This window comes from Crocuta crocuta, unplaced genomic scaffold, assembly GCF_008692635.1.
Source record: "Crocuta crocuta isolate KB4526 unplaced genomic scaffold, BGI_CrCroc_1.0 scaffold84, whole genome shotgun sequence".
In the NCBI taxonomy this organism is placed as follows: Eukaryota; Metazoa; Chordata; class Mammalia; order Carnivora; family Hyaenidae; genus Crocuta; species Crocuta crocuta.
Window position 1 is genome coordinate 5433972 of NW_027530213.1, and position 7365 is coordinate 5441336.

Consider the following 7365-nt stretch of genomic DNA (forward strand, 5'->3'; position numbering starts at 1 on the left):
GTTGAGTGATAGGTACACGTGAAGCCAAGCGACTTCAAAATCTAACTGAAGAGTTTTCAGGCACCTGGGTGGCTCAGTCATTTAAGCGTCCAACTCTTGACTTCCACTAAGGTTATGATCTCACAGTTTTTGAGTTCGAGCCCTGCATCAGACTCTGCACTGACAGCCCAGAGCCCGCTTGGGACTCTGGTTCCCTCTCTCTCTGCCCCTCCCCCACTCATGCGCCCTCTAGCTCTCTCTCTCTGGCTCTCTCTCTCTCTCTCTCTCAAAATTAAAAAAATATAATAATTGGAGAATTTTCACCAGATGAGTATTGAGAGAGTAAGGGGATCACACATCACTGCATCCCAGGAACCTTCTCCTCCTCCAAAGGCAACTTTTATACCCTCCTTGGCTTTGTTGGAAGCTGGCTATTGAGGTTCAACTATGTGGTGGGCCTTTGGAATGGGATACACCGCCGTGAACAGGACGAGGCTTGTGCTATCTTGGAGGTCACCTCCTAGCAAGGAAGAAAGATGAAAAGAACCCATTAAGCTTTATAATTGCAGGTGATAAGGAGGCTAAGAAGAAAGGAGAGGGAGTGCTTAAAGGGAAGGAGCTAGTTGGTAAGATCAGAGAAAACCTTAGGAAGGAGCAGCCTCTGCAAACATTTAGGGGCCATACCAGTGGGAGCAGTGAATGCCATGTCCTCAGGTAGTAGTGATATGTCTGAGAAAATCAAGACTGACCAGGAGAAGAGTGACTCAGGAGGAATACCAGAGGAGGTGGGCAGGGTGCGCATGCCAGAACAAGAGTGCCCTGTGGGGTCTTTCACCCTCAGCACTATTGAAATTTAGGACTAGATAGCTTTTTGTCGTTGCAGCGGGAGGTGGGTCTGAGGCTTGTGCATCGTAGGACATTTAGCAGCATCCCTAGCCTTTATCTACCAGATGTCATTAGCACTTCATAAGTTGTGACAACCCCAGAAGTCTCCAAACATCACCAAATGTCCCATGGTGGCAGAGAGAGGAAGGCAGAATCACTCCCATAGGTCATGGCGAGAAGAGAGGGTGGCAATGACCCTGGGGGGTTTGTTGTTGTTTAAGCTTATTTATTTATTTTGAGAGAGAAAGAGAGAGAGCATGAGCTGGCAGAGGGGCAGAGAGAGAGAAAGAATTCCAAGCAGGCTCTGTACTATTGGCACAGAGCCAGACTCGGGGTTTGATTTAACAAATTGTGAGATCATGCATGACCTGAGCCAAAATCAAGAGTCAATGCTTAACTGACTGAGCAACACAGACACCCCTACCCTGGTTTTAGTCTAAGTGTGAAGGAGACCTGCTGGAGAGTTTTGCAGAGGAGATCTGGAGTATAATTTACATTTCAGAGGGAATACTCTGGCTGCAAGGGTAACAGGAGGCCCAGAAGCTTGGACCTTTACAGAAGACAAAGCTCACGCAGAGTGCCACATCTTCATATGGGTAACTGACCATGGCATGACCCCTCTCTGATGTCTAGTACCAACTCCAGCATTGCTGAGTCAGCAGGGGCCATGACCAAATGTAGCTCCTGATGGGAAAGGCATCTGGAAACAGACTCGACTTCATCAGGTGGCTGAGGGTTCAGTGATACAAAACTAGGGCTGTGGGTTGACCAAGTAGATTCATCCAACGTCCCCTCTGTGGTCCTGACTATCCCATAGCCTCGAGGAGCGCCGAGTGGCAGTACCACTAGAAAACAACAGATAGCAAACCTTCATACTGTAAGGTCACTTTCTCCATACGGCCAATCCATTGTGGGGAAAATACAGATGCCATCTTACCCTGGTCCACAAGCCTTTGAACGTCAGTGATGGGTCTTCTCATCCATGTACTCCTCTTAAGAGGTGCATGATTCCTTCTACACATCCTCTTAGAGAAACTGGTTCACTCCCCTCTTCTGGAGTCCTCGGTCTTTGCAACCCCATTTCATGTCAGCATTTCCCATCCCAGCTCTTACCATGGATTGAATCATACCCCACCACCATTCATACGTTGAAGCTCTAACCCCCCATTGTGACCGTGCTAAGAGGTAAGGCCTTTAAGGAGGCAATTAAGGTTAAGTGAGGTCATAAGGATGGAGGCCTGTTTCAGTAGGAATGATACCTTTATAAGAGCAGAAGGAGACACCAAGAATGTGCAGACACAGAGAAAGGCCCTGGGAAGACACAGCTAGAAGGTGGCCATCTGTAAGCCACAAAGAAACCTAAGGAGAAACCAGACCTAATGGCACCCAGATCTCTAGACTGCCAGTCTCCAGAACAGTGAGGAAGGAAATTTCTGTTGTTGAAGCCTCCCACCCCAGTCTTTGGCATCCTGCTGTGAGCCCAGCAGACTAAAAGAGCCCCCTAGATGTCATCTTCATGTGGACAAATTTCACTTCACCTCCAGGATAGTCATCTTGGACCTCAGCCTCCGTTAACTACTTTTGAGATTCTCATTGAATTCACCCACCCCCCTCAGTTTTCCTCTGATGGTGCTTCTGGATTCTCTGAAGGATAGTCTGACTTGTCTCCCTTATTTTCCTCACTGACTCATATTTCCTGACTCCACCCTTCCATGTCAGTGCTCCCCCAGGGTTGTGTCCTCAAAGCTCCTCACATCTCAAGTCTAGACACTCTCCTAGGAAAATGCACTTATTCCCATAGCTTTAACTATCACTTCCATGTGGATGACTCATGCATTTATTTTCCCAGACTCAATATCTCCCTTGAGCTCCAGACCTTTACTTTGAGCCTCTAACCTGACCTTCTCCAATTAAGGATGTCACCACCAAATCTCTCACCTAAGCAGGAAAGTTGAAAGACACCTTTGATTCTTTCTTTTCTTTTTTTCTCCAATCTCAGGTCACAGGATCTTTTTGATTTCCTGTCTGCCTTCAATGTGTCATCATCTCCTGAATCATCTTTCTAATGCTTGTGTCTGATCATGCTATTCCCCTGCTTAAAAGTTATTAATAGCCTTCCATTACCTGTTGAGAAATCCCAAGTCCAGTCCCCATGCTATTCTACCTTTCTGGTAGCACCTTTTCCCACTTTTCTGCCCAGATAATGCTTGTCCCTGCCTCATAGACACCAACTGTGGCCCCAAAAACATATGTTCCTTTACATGTTTTGATTCTTCTGACTGTAATGGCCCCACCATCAACCAATCTTTCTCCTCTGACCCTTCTCTACTTTGACAGCTATACTCAAACTCAGTCTTACACACTAGGTTTAAATGTATCTTTGCCCACAAACCCATGTTCTTCTGTGCCAGACAGCATACCCTGATCCATGCTCTGTGTCCTTGGGGCCTTCTACATGTCTAACTCTTCTGCCTGATTAAGTTTTTTACTATTGTAACCATGTCACGTCCATTCTTGAAGCCCTAAATAATCTGGTACATTCCTGACATTCAATATAGTCTCTGGAAAACATTAGTTGAATGAAGGAACAATGAATAAATATCTTCTGTGATTATCTCTGATGGAAAGCTCTTCCTTATTCTGCCATTCCTAAAACCCTGAGATTATTTTAAGGCTCATAATTGGAATGCAGCAACAAAGGGTATAATTCTTTGAGCAGAACTAAATTCAGTAGAACATTTAGGGGAGTAGAAATAAGATGACACACATTTTCATAGGCCTCTTATGCTTCGGGTCCAAAATAATTTGTGAAATAGCTGAGGGAGAGGAAGAATAAAAATAAAATAGTATTATCAGTGCCAAGGAAGATTATTAGAGACTGTCTAGCCAGATAGAAAATACAGATGTTGCCCCATACCCAAATTAGCTATGATGGTGATCTGAGACACAAGACATTCGGTATTGCACCCATATAACTTTACTCTGTTAAGTGCAATTATATTGAAATATACTTATCAAAATAGGATTTTTGGCTTTTTTCTCAAAATAGTTTTCTTAAATAGATGTAACAAGTAACAATTATGCTTCTTTATTAACTCATTAAATATCAAAACTTATTGCTGAGATGATTGACAATAATTTTAGGGTAATAATGAACATACATAATATTTTGATATACATGCAACAACTATAACGAGATTTGAAAATACCTGTGATTTCTATTGGCAAGAAAGTCTTTGTAATATTTCTTCCATGTATTATATATATTTGTGATTGAAGAAAATACATTTAAGTTAACAGTTAATAAAAATAAAGATGTATTTTGTCCTAACCCAGTCTATAAAATTCTTAGCCATGGAAGAACTTCCAAGGTGCAGAAAAATTAGTTTTCCTCTACTTCTTCCTGGATAAACTACCCTTTGATAAACTGTCTTTAGAAGGACACCATATCCAGTGGGCTCTTCGATTTTCAGGGTAACAAATACTAGATTCTTGGAAGGATCACGGAGATTAATGCCACCAGAAAGGACTTGAAGGACACAAGGACAGTGATTCCCACAACCCCATTCAATGCTGCGATTTGTCCGATGCAGAAGGCAAGTGGATCTTGGAGAATGAGGGCAGATCTTCATGCCCTAATCAGGTGGTGAATCCAACTGCAGCTGCTGTACCAGATGTGGTTGCTCACTGGTTGAGCAAATTAATATACATTGTGGTACCTAATATCTAGCCCTTGATTTGGCAAATGCTTTTTTTCTCAAAAGACAGTGGTAAAGATCACCAGAAGCACTCCGCTTTCAGTTGGCAAGGTCAGTAATACACCTTCAGGGTCCTCCTTCAGGAGTCTATCAATGCTCCAGCGCTATGTTATAACTTTGTTTGTGGGCATCTTGATTGCTTTTCCCTTCCATGAAGGATGATATTAGTCCATTACGTTGATGACATTGTGCTGATCAGACCCAGTGAGCAAGAAGTAGCAGCTATTCTAGACTTACTGGTAAGATATTTGCATGTCAATGGGTGGGACAGAAATCCAATAAAAATACCGGAGCCTCTATCTACCTCAGTGGACTGTTTACCCATCTAGTGGTGTGGAATCTGTTAAGATACTCCTTCTAGGGCGAAGGATGAGTTGTTGCATGTGGGCCTTACTACAACAAAAAAGAGGCCTAATGCCTAGTGGGCCTCTTAGGATTGGGAGGCAACATATTCCTCATTTGGGTGTGCCTGTTTACCAAGTGATTCAAAAAGATGCTAGTTTTGAGTGGGGCCCAGAATAAGAGAAAGCTCTACAACAGGTCCAAGCTGTTCTGCTACTTGGGGCATACAGCCCATAGGATCCAATGGTGCTTGAATTATCAGGGGTGGAGAAAAATGCTGTTTGGAGTCTGTGGGTGAATCACAGTGCAGTGCCTTAGGATTTGGGAACAATCCTATGTAGGTAACTATTCTTCTTTTGAGAAACAACTATTGGCCTGCTACTGGGCTGTAGTAGAGATTAAATGCTTAACCATGGGCCACCAAGTTACCATGTTTCCTGAGCTCCCATCACGAACCAAGCATTTTCTGACCAATCAAGCCATAAAGTCGGGTGTGCACAGCAACACTCTGTCATCAACTGGACATGATACCTATGTAATTGGGCTTGCCTGAGTGGCCTTGAAGGTACACGTTACACAAAGAAGTGGCATAAATGTCTGTGGTCCCCACTCCTGCAATGCTACCTTCTCTCTCCCTGCCTGTGCCTGCAGCTCCATGAAGAATTCCCTACAATCAGTTGACAGAGGAAGAGAAGACATGATACGCAAGCACCACCTGAAAGTGGACATCAGCAGACTCAGCCCCTCTGGGATATCTCTGAAGGACAACAGTGAAGGGAAATCCTGCCAGTAGTTAGAACTTTGAGCAATGCACCTGGTTGTGTACTTTGTTTAGAAATGGCAAAATATGTAATTATGCACTGCTTTATGGGTTGTGGCCAATTATTTGGCAGGATGGTCAGAGACGTAGAAGGAACATGATTGGAAAATGGTGACAAGGATATGTGGGGAAAAGGTATGTGTATAGACCTCTCAGCAGGGCAAAAAAAAAAAAAAATAAGTGACGATATTTGGGTCCTGTGTGAATGCTCACCAAAAGAATATCTCAGCAGAGGGGTATTATAATAATCAGGTGGAGAGGGTGTTCTGTTCTGTGAATACCAACTGGCCACCCAAACTACCCCATCAATGCCCAACGCGCTCATGAACAAAGTGGCCATGGCGGCAGAGATGAGGTTATGCATGGGCTCAACAACATGGACTTCCACTCACCAAGGCCAGTGTGGTTATAGCCACTGCCAAGTGACCAAACTACCAGCAGCAGAGACCAACACAGAGCCCCTGATGATCAGCTGTCTACCTGAGGGCATGTTGCTTACATTAGATCACTTCCATCGTGGAGGCAGTAGTGCTCCGTTCTTACTTGAGCAGACACTGGATATGGATTTACCTACCCTGCATGCAGTACTTCTGCCAAAACTACCATCCTTGAACTTAAAGACACCTGGTCCATCACCATTTTATTCCACACAGCATCGCATCTCATCAAGGGTCTCACTTCACGGCAAATGAGGTACAGCAATGGATCCATGCCCATGGAATTCACTAGAGTTCTAACCATGTTCGCAACCATCCTGAAGCAGCTGGCCAGACAGAACAGTGAAATGGCCTTTTGAAGACTCAGCTATGGTGCTGGCAATACCCCCAGAGCTGGGGCAAGGTTCTCCATAAGGCTGTATATGCTTTGAATCAGCGTTCACTCTATGGTGCTGTTTCTCCCTTAGCCAGGCTTCAACGGGTCCAGAAATCAAGGAGTGGAAATCGGAGTGGTACTACTCACCACTACCCTGAATGACCCCCTAGCAAAACTTTTGTTTCCTGTTCCCATGACCTTATGCTCTGCTGGCCTAGTAACCGTAGTTCCAAAGGGCAGAGTGCTTCCACCGAGAAACAAAACAATGAATCCATTGATCTGGAAGTTAAGACTGCTGCTTTGGACTCCTCCTAACTCTGAATGAACAGGAAAAGAAGGGGGTTACTGTCCTGGCTGATGTGCTTGATCCTGACTAGGAAGGAGACACAAGACTTCACCTGGGTCTCCAGCTTGGAGAATGCAGATCTCAGGACATGCTGACCTCCAAAATTGCATGAGCCAGTTCATTATAATAAATCTCTTCATAGAGTAAATCATATATATGCCTCCTAGTCTGTTTCTCTGGGGAATCCTAATTCATAGCAAAATAGCTATCCAAATAGGATATTTTTAATTGTAAATAGAAGCGATTATGTTTCTTTGTTAAGTCATTAAATAACACGCAAGCCGAATGACAGTAATTTCAGGGTAGTGATAAGCATTCACAGTATTTTGATACATTTGCAACAAATATAACATGGTTTGAAAATATCTAATACGTCCATGGACAAGAAAGTCACATGTCCTTCTAATATTAGTGTTATTAGT

General features: G+C 43.9%; 1 pseudogene; it reads left to right on the forward strand.

The window, feature by feature from the left end:
* Positions 1-683: 683 nt before the first annotated feature.
* On the forward strand, positions 684-6974 carry LOC144232649 (uncharacterized; annotated as a pseudogene).
* Positions 6975-7365: the final 391 nt, after the last annotated feature.